The sequence below is a fragment of the Lucilia cuprina genome, chromosome 6, assembly GCF_022045245.1.
Source record: "Lucilia cuprina isolate Lc7/37 chromosome 6, ASM2204524v1, whole genome shotgun sequence".
In the NCBI taxonomy this organism is placed as follows: Eukaryota; Metazoa; Arthropoda; class Insecta; order Diptera; family Calliphoridae; genus Lucilia; species Lucilia cuprina.
The window spans coordinates 279,223-292,842 of NC_060954.1; the positions used below are offsets into that span (position 1 = coordinate 279,223).

General features: G+C 27.4%; 1 long non-coding RNA gene across 1 annotated transcript; it reads right to left on the minus strand.

Annotated features, from left to right (window-relative positions):
* Nucleotides 1–12,733: 12,733 nt before the first annotated feature.
* Nucleotides 12,734–13,611, minus strand: LOC124420841. The gene is made up of 3 exons (XR_006941399.1): nucleotides 13,359–13,611; nucleotides 13,170–13,278; nucleotides 12,734–13,016 (listed from the first exon to the last, which is right to left on the minus strand). It is a non-coding gene; the product is annotated as an uncharacterized LOC124420841 (long non-coding RNA).
* Between the last annotated feature and the right edge of the window lie 9 nt (nucleotides 13,612–13,620).

Sequence of the window (13,620 nt, forward strand, 5' to 3'; positions counted from 1 at the left end):
ATTAAATTTTGTTAAGTTTTAAAGTATTAAAGGAAGTTTGTAAATATATTTTGTAATATCGCCAATTTTAAAATGGAATGGAAGAACGTTTATTATTTTTTCAACACTGTACATACATATGAACTCGTTTTATAACGTTAAATTTAAAATGAATGTAATATATGTTTGTCTGATAACACAAAGTGCAATTATAACATTTTAGAATAGGACAAACAAAATTATAATAATAGCAACGCCGTAGTAACAAAGCAGTGAGACAGAAATTGTAATTTGTTTCCTTCTTTTATTTATTACGATTTTTTTAATATTCAAAGCAGGCTCATTCTACGAAAAAAAGAAACTCTTTTTTAAACAATAAATTCAAAGAATTAAATAATACTTATAAGTACTTCTTACCACCAACTAAATGGAAATAATAACTTAAATTTTCTAGTTTTAATCAATCATAACTATTCATTTCATCTACATGTTTCTACTTACTACGTACAAGTATCTGCGTTATATTTCAAAATTAATTTAAATCGCCCTTTAAAAACTATTCAATTACATATAAAAGTGTAATCAAATAAATCTAAATAATAGACTTTTATAAGAAATTTACTCACAACAATTATTCTTTTCCTATTTTTTTTTCTTCACTTCCACTCAGTGTTTACGCCTTTTTTACACTAAATACCACAACGAACACTACAGAAACAACAATAACAATAATATTATTATGTTCATATAATCGTTACCAACAATGGCAACAAAGATTCAACGAAGCGTCGAGAAATCGCCAACGAAAACTTTAGTTTGGCTGCAACAATTTAATGCTGCCTCTGCTGTTTGCTACTGTGACATTAAAACTTTTATTTCTCTTCTTCTAGTTACAACCGCTTGCATACATATATAAATACATTTATTATTTGTTCCACTTTCAGTCAACAATATTTACTTGTACTCTACTAAACTATGTGAAGGAGGTATCATCAAATCGATACATATTAATGAAACTAAAAAAGTCACCAATTTCCCTTATTTATTTTATTGAAATCATATTAAGTTGTAAATTTATAATCTAATTTCTCTACACTTAAATCTACTTTACGAAAAACCATAAAATACATATCCTGTAGGTTATTCAATCAACGACCACCACCTGTATGCAATTTTATATTTATTTTGCTGTTTCGTTTAGTTTTTTATCTTCAGTTGGTAATTGTTATCCTTCTAGTGTTCTCTCTGTTTCTGTATGTGGCAAGTGAAAAAATATAAAACTAACTTGACTGACGTAACATTAAGTAAGCAAGAAAATATGTATTTACTTTTACCCTGCTGCACATTGGACGATTTAGCAATAAATCAAATCTTTTGATGAAAATATCTTATTATGAATTAGGTACGTTTTGTGATATATAAAATTATACTAAAATGCAAACAAAATATTTCAACAAAAAGAATTTATACGTAGTTTTTGGTTTCGGTTAGTCCACTGTGCACTGTTGATGCTTATATATATGTATGTATTTGAGCATTGGTTTGTTTTTCTGTTGGTGAAAGTTAGAAACAAATAATAAAAAGTCATTCTTCTCATTATTGTTGTTATCATTATAAGTATTATTCTTTTCTATGTATAAGCACATACATATGTATATTAGTACGTATGGACGAATATGTCTTATATTTAATGGAGTTTTAATAGTAAGAAACTAAATTTTAAAATATAAAATACATATGTATGTATATCTACTTATAATGACTGATTACAAATTACTGCAAATTTATATTTCAAACTAGACTAATTTCAATCTTTAATAATAATACTAAATGTTTTCAGTTCGCAAACATTTCTATTGAAAAAATATTAAATAATTGTTGTCTGAAAATAAAACAAACAAAAGACAGCTAATAAATTGTGTATATGATATTCCCAGCTAGCATTTGGAAGATAAAAAATGACTCGAAAATGATCCTAATATATGATTGAAAACTGAATATTTAAAAAACAATAACAAAATGTATTGCAAATAAATTGATCATCCTGGTGTTTAAAAAATGGTGGTTTTAAAAACTTATTTTGTGGTCATATTTCAAACAGTTGGAAGATCTAAAATTGTTCCTTATGTAATTGTTTTTGAATTTATGAAATAGCTAAACTTACACTTAAAAATAACTCAAAAACGATTAAAAAATGAGTCGAAACTGATTAGAAATGGGGCTCAGGAAAGACTCTTTTGAAATAGTTAGCAAAACATTTTGTGTGGACAAAAATGAGTTGATATAATTCTCATTTCGTTTATAAAATTAAATGTATATAAGTATTTCAATTTGTAAAGTCGATTTTCTGTCAAGGAAATTAAAATTATATTATGCTTTAATTATAATAATTTTATATGTTTAATGATCTTCTGCAGAAGATAGTTGGAAGACTAACTACTAAACTAAGTCTAAATAATTCGAATTAATGTTTAAAATCTGATTTATTTGAAAAAAACAATAACAAAATGTATATCAATGATTACATAAATATATTTGTGCGTCTATCGTGAAAGTTTATTAATTGTTTTAAAATTACTATAAATTTTTAACATATTTAGCCAGACAAGCATACATAAGTGCTTGACTCGTTGTAATCTGTACAATAATTACAACAAAACATAAATGTATGTACATATGTAGTTATGTTCATATATATTCACGCATTACTATGCTTTATATTTGTTGTAGCGTATTTTGTATGAACTAAATAGTTAAAACTTGTTTTTATTTTCACAACAAAAATTATAAGAAAACTATTTCAAAAAGTTATAAAAACAACACGAGTTTGAAAGGATAAGTTGCGAAGTGATTCATACTGCAATTGTGGATTTAGCTAACAAACTAAAAATATAAATAAACAAAAAATAAATAAATTATTTTCTTACCCCACAGGCAAAAATACTCTAATAATAATCATGAATGTAGAGTTTTGTATTTGTAATTATACTTGTTTGATAATTACAGCAAACTCTTTACATTTTCATAGATAGGAGGTCTACAGAAACTTTACAGTTTTTATACCAATATATATATACATATTTTTAAACAAAATGAAAAAAACCTGTTGATGGAATTTTTTGTTTGACCATTATACATATACACAAAATTTAATATATTTATATCATGAATCTGTTATTTTTAAATTCTTATCGATTAGAAGATTTAGAGCAATATGTCTTAAATTTCTTTAGAATAATTTAAATATTTCAATGAAATCACATACTATAATAATTAAATCTATTTATATTTGTATGTTTAAATTAAAAACAAATCACTGGTTACTAAAACGAAATTTGTCACATTTTTCTTCTGTATTCTAATTAACATTTATCACTCCTAGCAACCTTTTTTTGAAGCGAACAATCAAATGGCAACGGAATAATGCCTACTTTCCTACAACAACTTTACAATATTATGGAATTTTATTTTCCTTGGATTCGCGCAACTTCATCGTCATCCTTCAAATGAAATATACTTTTTGCTTTCCTCTCCTTTACTTCAACATTGTTCAACATAAGCAATCACTTTGCAGTCACTGTAGCATGAAGGTGATGATTTAATGTTTGTGTCTCTGATTTTGCAAAGTTTTGTTAGATGAACATTTTCAAAAAAGTGCAAATAGTCTCACTGAAAACAAATTAAAAAACTTAGAATGTTTTAATCAAAAGGCCACCAATAAATAGACTTAATATTTGAAATACTTACATAACTGTGACAATCTGAAGTAAAATGAGACCAAAAGACCCAGTACTATTGGCCAAACCCAAAAACATTATATGGAAATCCTGTTGAATGTTACAAACATGTCCATGGACTTACAACATGATCTCCCAGTTCAGTGTAGGGAATTGAAACAAAAAATTAAAAAAGCAATAAACAAAAACTTACTTAATTAAGATTTCATCTTTGTTCACATCAAAGAAATCGTAGTGTTGTTTTTTATGAGTTAATTAAAATTCTAGTTGGCAATTTATAAATGTTATTAAAACGAACAGAAACGCAATAAGATGAACTAATGCTTATAAGGTCAAATAGATTATTTACAGAACTCCGTTAAGAAATTTCTTCACATGGTAACATACATGTATGTACATATATAAACCATTAAAGAACAATAAAACATAGGGTTCGATCTTGAAATAATTTAATTTATTAATACATTCGAGCAGGCATGGAAGTTTCAGTACCTTTTGGAACAACATTACTATACTATAGTCTAGTCTATATTCTAGCCTATAGTCTAGTCTATAGTCCATAGTCTAGTCTATAGTCCATAGTCTAGTCTATAGTCTAGTCTATAGTCTAGTCTATAGTCTAGTCTATAGTCTAGTCTATAGTCTAGTCTATAGTCTAGTCTATAGTCTAGTCTATAGTCTAGTCTATAGTCTAGTCTATAGTCTAGTCTATAGTCTAGTCTATAGTCTAGTCTATAGTCTAGTCTATAGTCTAGTCTATAGTCTAGTCTATAGTCTAGTCTAGTGTCTAGTCTAGTCTATAGTCTAGTCTATAGTCTAGTCTATAGTCTAGTTTTTAAATTTTACACCAATAGTTGAAGACTCTTATGAGGAAATGATACTCATCCAAGCCAAATTCATATTTTTTGGGCACCTCTAATGCAAATACATACGTATATTTACCATACACTAATATTATATACTTTTGACACTTTAAATCAATTAGAGTACTCTTTCTGAAAATTTAATTAGATTATTAAAAAATCGGTACAAAAGTTTCCTGTTGTTTTAAATTATGTAGTAGTCAGTATTGTCAACAAAAACAATATTATCGTGTGTGTGTGTCGTTGGTAATTTTTCTCTAGATTATTGTTTCTATAAAGTTGTACAAATAAAGGACAGCATTAGTTTTTTGTCACCTCACCAAAAAAAGAAAGAGCCACATAATTTTTTAAAAGCATAAAAGTCAAACTCTTTGCTGTGTTTTACTTCACTAAAATTATCACTGTGAAGGAGAAAGTACGAGGAAAATTTCATTATACATTTTGATTAGTTTATAATTTAGAGTAGTTTGCAAACTTAATAAAAAAACATTTAATAAGTAATATATAATTTTGTTAAACATTTTCTTTACATATAAACTGTTCAAGTTTCATTGAACCCGTTATTAAAGTGTAATCAAATAACAATTGTGCAGCCAAAAAAATGTTTTTTCAAGAAAAAAAATTTCTTTAAAAATATAAATATATATTTATTTTCTATAATTTTTAAAATAAGATCTTGTACTTAAAAAAAATAAAACTACTGGGCCTAACTATCGTGTTAGTATAATTATATTATTATTATATTATTATAACTTTACATTTTAATTATATTATTATAGTAACGACTTAAAAATTAATTTAGTTGAACTGTTAAGCAAGCGTATATTTTTCTGACTAATCAGGCATTACACGAAATTAAAAGAGCATATTTATGTACATGGTTTATTTTAAAAAATATTCCCAACTTATATGCCTAATACAGCATATGGAAGAGAATAACGAAATAAAAGTGACCATACCCACATATACACCCTAATTCAACCAGACTTATAATTGTTGTTGCATTTGCTATAAAATTTGCCAAAGGTAACTTAATTAAAGTTGTGTAAACTTTGAAATCACACAAAACACAATACATTTATGGACACATACACAAATACACACATCTGCACAAAACCAAGCCACATACACACAACAGCATAGGTATACGAATGTAATTTGTTCAAAAATTGTCCATCAAATAAAGTACTTTTAGTGGTCTACTGTGACATTGTGTAATCGAAAGAAATAAAATTTCATTTAAAAAATCTTTTCGATTTTATAAAAGTCATACAAAAACTTCACAATATTCACTATGTTGAATTTTTGTTTTTTTCTAAATCATAAAAACATTTTGTAATACAAAATCTTTGAATGATTTTGTTGCAAAAGTGTTTAAAATTTAAAAAATATCCCATAGACATTCATAGTTTATATAGGAGTATGTCCGTGTGAGTGTGCAAATAACTGGGAATATATGGGGGTGTTCTAAGTTTAATTTTATATAGATGCTCTTTTTGTTTTTTTTTTTATTTTTTGGTAATAAATGACATGACTATATGTAAGTGCATGTGTTACTTTAGTCGGTTACTTTCACATGCAGTTGTTTCAAATGTATTATAAGAAATGAACGAATGAATGGTAGTAGAATTTCAACCATCAACAACATATATTTACAAATACATCAACAGTCAGTGTTGCCATGGCACAAACTTTTTGTAACAAATTTAAAAAAGGACTCAATAATCCGATAGGTCACAAACAGAATAACAATATGTCTATATTCACACCTTTTTGGTAATGGTTTACAAATCCACCTGTGTATTAAAGAATGAGTCCATTTAGACCAAAGCCATTGCCGATGTGGAAATTAAAAAACCAAAACTAAAATAAAATTACCAATTTGGTTTATAAGTAGCGAAAGTGGCAACACGGACAACAGTATCAATGTATGTTTCTTTTTTGTATGTATGTATTGACAACAAAAAGGAAGTACAATAAGTTCTCGTAGGTAGAGATACTAGATGTCAAAGAATTTTTCTTTTAAAATCGTTTTTAGTTTGATTTTGTTATTTAAAGTTTTCTTTTAAACTACCAACAGACAATATAGTATGTGTACATATGCATGTATATATTTCCATGTAAATGCACAAATAGTGTGATTAGGTGAGTACACACTTACGAAATTGTACTTATATACATACATATGTACATAGAAACATACATATTTACTTGCACTTATTGGTGTTGAGTGCATGCTTGTCTGTGTATTAAAGTGTCATATTGTAGCAATTATGGTCAAGACAAGTTGATTACAAATTAAATACAAAATGTGTCAATGATTGTCTATGATTAGAGAAAATATCTAAATTGTTGTCAGACACTTGCATTGAAATATTACTGCAATACTAAGGATGCTTCTATCGAATATAAAAAATTATATAAACAAATTTTAATGAAAATGTCTTTGGCTTTAATCACATATCGTTCAATATATTATATTTAAATCAAAATTACATCAAAGTCATGCAAACTTTAACTATAAATTTAAGTATTATAATTATGTGAAGATCAGCAGAAATTAACATAAACTTTTAATAATTTAAAAACATATGTATCAGGTACAGAGTTTCAAAATATTGGCTCTATATACCTGGCTATCATAAATCAGTTGTTTATTAAAATTCATATTTTATATATTTTTTACTGATTGACTATTTTTTAAATGAAATCAAATGTGTTGTGTAATAAATCTATTCATTTTCCCATTTGAATATTTTAATAACCATGAATGTGTTAATGAATTCTATGTAAAGACAGTAAGAAATTACAGTCAGGTGTGTCAGGCCCTCTACATTATAACAAGTACTTCATGTGTATTGATTTCAAATTGAACGGCATACAAAATGGTTTGGTTGTAAATTTCTATAAAATAATTACCTTGTGGTAGTGGTAATACTTCTAAATCTTTTAAATAATTTAAATGGATCTGAAAGTTAAAATAAAAATAAAAACTACAAAAGCACAGGCTTATTACAAATGTAAATTAAGCCAACAAAAGTAAAGTATCACATTACAAAATATTTGTTCAAGCAATAAATCTTCAAGTAAAACATTTACACAGTGAATAAATGAAGGACGTTACTGATGGACCCCAGCAAACCACTTCAATCACACTTATACACACACATATATACACTTACGGCCATTAAGTCACTATGTTCATGGTAAAACAATGGCAAAAAGGTCGAACAAAATTGAAAAAAAATACTCTAAAAAAACTGAAACAATACACACAAAAAATGGCAAGAATAACATTAAAATAAAAGGGCAAATCACTTATGACACAAGGAAGCTTGTTTTAACATGAATGAAACCTCATGAAATACGAACAACCAGCAAATGTGAACAAAAAATAAAAAAGGAAAATCAAAAGCATACAATGTTCAATTGAAAATTGGTAAAGTAAAGTAAATTATATATTCAAATAGTAAAGAATAGACTAAAACAGAAACAAATGGGGAAGGGAAGAGGCCACTAAATGAAATAAACCACGTTGAAAGCGAACGAGAAAAGTACAGACTCACACATTCAAGAAGAAATGCGGTAACACCAGCAGTAAAGCAGCACTGAATGAATTTGATGGCAAATGAAATTAAGCAAATATTGACTCAAGTTAAAACGTTTTTTGAATTTTCATACACATACACATAGTATAGTAAGTACAACTACTATGACTTTGACTATGGCTACTAGAGAACACAACGCCGTGATCATAGAAGCTCCCACCGCCACCATGCGCTAAATTTGTAAAAACAACAATGAAGGGAAACGTTTTAAAAGGTTTTTTTCGTGTTCTGTATGTGTATAATGAAAGAAATGATTCCGTGGTGTGACTGACTTTTGAAACGGCAGCAGCAACAACAACATTCATAGCATGAAGTTTTTTTCGTTGATGATTTTGTTGATTTTATTGTCTTTTAAAGAAAAATTTAATATAAAGACAATGTTATTATTCAATAGAAAATACAACAAACATATTCGTTCATACACAGACACACATGTACGCGCATCCTCTCAAACATACATACATTCAGAAGTTCAACCAAAATAAAGTGAAAACCTTAATGGAGTTTGTGGAAGCGGTTAAATGGATTTTTCTCCATTTAAAAAAAAGCCTTTCAACGTACTTAACAGAAACTAAATAAGCAAGTAAGTAGAATAACCCAATTAGAGGTTAATTTACTTAAGAAAACAAAAAGTCATCTATTTACTCCAACCAAAAAACAATATAAATTTAAAAATATAACGAAAGCGCTGAAAAGTACTCTAATTCATTTTTAAGGGATGGGTTTTGTATGAAACCGCAGGAAAAATATATCCAATTCATCAAATAAATATGTATATATAAATATTTATATTTTTAATCATTAAATTTGTTTTAGTAAAATGAGGGGGATTTTAAAATTATAAACCAAAAATTTATTGAAAACTAACTATAAACAAAGTGGGAAATAATACAATATTAGCCTGAAATGATATTTTAATTTTTCACTAAAAAATAAAGTTTTGGTGAAAAATAATAGTTATAAAAGAGATCCCAGTTTTATATCTGTATCTTCATAGGGCTTTAAGTTAAGCTAGAGATTTTTAATCCTTTTACTGTAGTTTAGCCAGAAAGTTATATTTCAATTTTTCACAAAATTTTAAATTAAATTTTGGGGAAAAATAATTTTTTTACTCATTTTCAACTTTTTTCTCCTACTGCTTTTAGATTAGCCGGAAATGTACTTTTAGTTTTTCACTAAAAAATTAACATTCGTTTGTTTTGGACCAATTCAAATATTTAAAATCGGTCATTATTTTACCCAGACTCATACAACTGAAGCCCTCAAGCTCATATACTTGTATTTCGTTAAAAAGCGGCACAACTAAGTTTTATACAATCCTTAAGGACCTTGCCAAGATCGAACCTCACTTGACCGTAGCTTCCATTAAGAAAATTACTTGAATGTTAAAATAATACATATCGTGATGAAACCATAAAACGATAACATTACATTCATAATTACAAACAATATTTACATTTAAAAATATAGCTTTTTTGTTTGTTTAAATTTTAAAATATTTCTAAAAGAAACAAACGAACAACAGCAAAAAGCGCCTCATAATTGTTAGCACTATGAGTGCAACCAACGACAAAAGTACCTAAATGAGGACTTCAAGGCATCTTTTCGACATTATTGCTTTTTTTGTGTTGTGTTCATTTCTATCTTCCTTCTCTCCTTAAAGGGTGTCAATGTATGCAAATAATCAGACATACTGTCAGAATGTATGTACAACAAATACTTATATAAGTGTGTTTATACGAAACGAAACAGGAAAGGAAGGTTTTGAATAGGAAAAAGGAAACTTGAGTCTAGTTGTAAGTCATACAGTCTACCGACCTGCCTACATTTATACATATACATATGTACATGTACATACTTATATACAAACACACATAAGTATACTGTTACTTACGCATTTATATAAACATTTATGTACTTAAATATGAAATGTGTACTTAAAAATATGAAAAATGAAGTGATGGAAGTATCGGTGTTGAGAGTAGTACTAGTAGTAGTAAACGGTGGAAAATTTTATAAAAAGGCGACTAAAGACTACAGTTAAGATGTTAGTATGTATTGAATGTATGTGTGGCGAAAAGTACAATACTTGTGATGCCATGAGTACAATATGAATTTACTGAAATGTTGTTCGTAACTGTTGCATATTGTTGTGATGAAAGCGATGACGAGCATGATGTTGCTCATGATTTTTGCTTTTTTCGCCGCTTCCTATTCCGTTCCTATTCATTGTAAAGCTCTTCAGAATATAGAAGTTTGTTAGTTTACAAACACCAAGGTGTACCTCCTGTTAAATCTTAGTTTTTATAGTATTTTGAACTTATATGTATATATAAATTAGGGTGTACCATTTAAGATAAAAAAATAAAAGGGTCTCAGTATAATTTGTTTAAAAAATTTCTGCAATCTTTTCAAAATGGGTATAAAAAATTTTAAAATTTTGTACTTACCGCAAGGAAAATAATTAAATGGTTGAATTTTTGACACCCATTATTAAAAATACTGTTCTTCGGGATATTCTAGTGTATGTTAATATCTTATTCTACGCTTCCAACAAACATGTGTCAAGTATGCTCTAGGCTGCTTTTTGTTAAACGCTGCTCTTTTTTCTCCCTGTACCCGTGTGTATGTGTATAGGATTTTGTGTGCCTATAATATTCATATACATACTTATGTACATACATATAGAAATGTATTTTGTTTAGAATATACTACGTTATACTACTGTTGCTGCTGTTATATTCGTTCAACACTAAAACGAAAATTCAAAAGGCTGGAACTTAAGCAGTTACTTGCTTAATGGGCCTATTTCAGTTTATATATTTTTTTCACTTTTTTTGTTAAAAGTACTTTTAATACTCTTCATGAAGTGCTTCACAGTGGCGGTGTTGATATTCCTGCAACTGTTATTATGTTGTTTATATTTATAGTCGCTGTTGTTGTTGATGCTGCTGCAGCTATTTTTATTCATTCCGTTTGCCACTTTATACAGTTGCAACTCTTGAAACATAACAACAACAACTATAAGTCACAAAAACTACTTGACTAAACCTTTCCAGCAACAACAAACAACTACCACAACAACATCAAGAACCGCTCTAAAGCCATTTTCCGCATTTTTGATGACTTTTTAACTGCGTATAAAGTAAAATTCACTGCATTCTCATTTTTATTATTTTATGTTTCTTTTTTTTTTTGGTTTTATTTTAGTTTCCACCACTTTTAACCCTTTCATAGCAAAATTGTTGACAGTCGCAGGGAAACATGAGAGATCGAGTAACAAAAGCCAAATAAACAACAAAATATTTTAAATTGTCAAAAGTTGAAACTGTAATATTTTTATATTTGTATTTGAATTAATAGTGATGTTTTTTCTCATCATCCTATGAAAGTTTTTTTTATAAAAGTGTTAAAATGTGAGTAGATTTACTTTGCGGTTGGTCCTTTGCGGATGTTTCAGTTAGTTTTAGCACAATAACCATAAACAAACAGAATACATATTACACCAGAATATCTATATTAATTTTAATTTCGAATAAGTCCCTTTTCCCCTAATTTCTTAAAAAATATAAAAAAAACAAAATATTACATATAAAGCAAACAATATTGAAAAGATTACGTACTATTATTTGTTTAAACAACATTATTCTTTAATTCCAGATAAAGATGCATACATTTTTAGGCTTTATGTATGTTGGTATAATTTTACAATAAAGAAATCTTAAACATTTAAAAATTTGTTTTTCTTTCATAGTTTCAACAAATATTGGAAAAAATCCAAATGTGGTGTTTTATTGTACTTTTTTCACATTTAACTTTGTTACTGTTTGGTGTCAAATAGTTTTGAAACCAACACTTTCGACGAACTTGTACATAACTACATAAATATTTACACAAAAAAAAAAAATAATAAAAAACTATTTCTTGTATCATACTACTGTGTGAATACCAAACAAATACCGGTTGTTATGCCAAAGACATACAAAAGATAAAATTTGCTAGAAAAATTTAGTTTTGCTGTAAAAAAAAAAACATGAACTCTGTGTCTATGAGACATCGAATTAGTTTTACACTCTGCAATATTTAGAAATGTAAAATATTTAGAAACGTATCTTACATTTGTTAAGCTGAATATTATTTAAGAATTTTCTATATTTTATTAAATCTTAAACACAATAACAGATTATTTAGTTTTATGCCAAAATGCTATCTCAGTTCTCAGGAAATTTGCAAACAAGTATTGCTCTACATTGAAATTTATCAAAGACAAATATATTTACACGTTCTATGACGAATAATGACGTTATTTCATACATACGTAAGTATTACGTCATGTGTAGAATTTATAAACTTTATAATCATGTCACTGCAATGCCTGTCTTTTATAAATGTTTTTGTGATAAGAAAATACGATCTGTCAATGAACGATAAAACGATTTAAGATTTTTATTTATTTATTATTTTTTTTTTTTTTTGGCAAGGAATAAATTTTAAATGACCTGAAATATGAAATGTATCATTAAAAAGTTTAAATTTATTAATAGGTTTTTATTTAATATTGGATTGCTTGAGTTGCTATGGAATAATGGTAAAATTTCTTAGAAGACAACAATAAAATCAAATTAATAACTTAAGGCAAAATTAGTTGATGATACAATATTAGAGGCAGTAATACAATATTTTTATCTTATAAATGAATACAATACTCTTATTTCCAATTACAAATTTTGTTTTTTCTGCCCTTTGGAAAGTTTGATTTAAAAGAATTAATGCATGTCACGTTTTCAACTGCTACAGTTATTGGTCAAAATTCCTTATTAACTTCAAATCTTATTCAGTGAAGTAGCAGAGAAAGGGTGAAAATGATGACTAATTATAAATGTGAATATAGTTGTCAATAAAATTGTTTGGATTATCGGCTAATTGCGGGGGAATTTCTACAAATGCATATAATTAACTTAATAAAATAAAAAGTTTATTACCGTCATATTATTTATTTGTAACATATTGTATCCACTCAAAACCGTGCCTCTGCATTTTTCTTAGAATTTTTATGCCAATGTTGTTTTTGCTGCCGAACGATTTTGTTGCCTACAAAAGAAGAGTATTTTGCTAAAATACCATTGTCAATAAATATTATGTAGCCAATTTGTTTCGTTTGCGCCCCTTACACGCTTTGCTAAGGTTACACTCTTATTAATAGTCAGTCTCTTCATCTCTGGTGACGAACGGAGAAAAAAAGTTGAATAAAACAACAACCACAAATACAAAGGGAAAATGAAGAATACATGGTTCTACATTTATTATCGACATCTCTATGAAGTTAAAAAAATCGTACAAAATAAATATTGATCACCACTATTGCCGCTGTGTTATTTTACTATGACATGTCAACTTTTTCCATGAGCTTCCAAAATGCCATCAAATGAGTAC